Source organism: Trachypithecus francoisi, unplaced genomic scaffold (genome assembly GCF_009764315.1).
Source record: "Trachypithecus francoisi isolate TF-2019V2 unplaced genomic scaffold, Tfra_2.0 Lachesis_group19, whole genome shotgun sequence".
NCBI lineage: Eukaryota > Metazoa > Chordata > Mammalia > Primates > Cercopithecidae > Trachypithecus > Trachypithecus francoisi.
Window position 1 is genome coordinate 33,725,346 of NW_022681464.1, and position 1,205 is coordinate 33,726,550.

Consider the following 1,205-nt stretch of genomic DNA (forward strand, 5'->3'; position numbering starts at 1 on the left):
GGAGGGAATGAGGTTAAAAATCTGCTATTAGATGCTATGTTCACTATTCGGGTGATGGGATCAACAGAAGCCCAAACCTCAGGATCACGCAATGTACTCATGTAATAAACGTGCACATGCACCCCTAAATCTAAAATTTTTAAAAATAAAAATAGGCGGGGCGCAGTGGCTCACACCTGTAATCCCAGCACTTTGGGAGGCTGAGGCTGGTGGATCACGAGGTCAGGAGATCAAGACCATCCTGCCCAACATGGTGAAACCCCATCTCTACTAAAATACAAAAAAATTAGCCAGGCATGGTTAGACACACCTGTAGTCCCAGCTACTCGGGAGGCTGAGGCAGGAGAATCGCTTGAACCCAGGAGGCGGAGGTTGCAGTGAGCCGAGATCACAGCATTGCACTCCAACCCGCGCGACAGAGCAAGACTCCGTCTCAAAAAAATAAAAATAAACAAATAAATAAGTAAAAATAAAGAGGCACACACACACAAAGAAAACATTTGTCTTAGTACCTAAAAATTATTTCTTGTTTTCCTCCTTTCTTCTTGTCAGATGGGTAAGTGCCGACATCATAGCAAGGTTTGAGGGTGGCACACCTCACGCGTGTGTGTGAAAACCCAATTATCACACTTATAAACCACAAAAGATTGTAAAAATTATCACTAAACTGTAAAAATATAACTTTACTCCTCTTTGTCTTAAAATAATGGTAATTTTAAAACAATGCTCAATTAGGCTTTCATCTCAGGAATGCAAAGAAATAAGATTGTCATGCATGCATGTCAGCGGTGAATGGATTTTGGTTATTCACCCGTCAGAGGGCGGAACGTCTTTAGTGGGTCAGGAAAGCTTGATTATGACCTGACTGGAGTTAAGATGTGGGAAACTGCTTTCTTTTTCTCGGATTTCCTTTTCCCTGTGTCTGTGCCCTCAAATGCCTGGCTTTGCCCCTTTTCCCACTAGAGACATTATCTGTGCTGTTTTTGTTTTTTTTTAAGTACAGAATATTAGTTGTTTTAAATTAGTAATAATAATAAAAGTGAGCCTTTATAAAGTGCTTACTATGTAGATGAAGTATTTATATGACCAATTTTTCTTACAGGAACCATAGGGAGAATTAAAAGCAGAGATTTTATATCACAAAAGCAGGATTCTGTTGAAAATGTTTAATGTTCTACATGTGGTTGATATAATTAGGTCAGTCA

General features: G+C 39.6%; 1 non-coding gene across 1 annotated transcript; it reads right to left on the reverse strand.

Annotated features, from left to right (window-relative positions):
- Positions 1-546: 546 nt before the first annotated feature.
- Positions 547-649, reverse strand: LOC117064282. Its single transcript, XR_004429355.1, has one exon. It is a non-coding gene; the product is annotated as a small nucleolar RNA U13 (small nucleolar RNA).
- Positions 650-1,205: the final 556 nt, after the last annotated feature.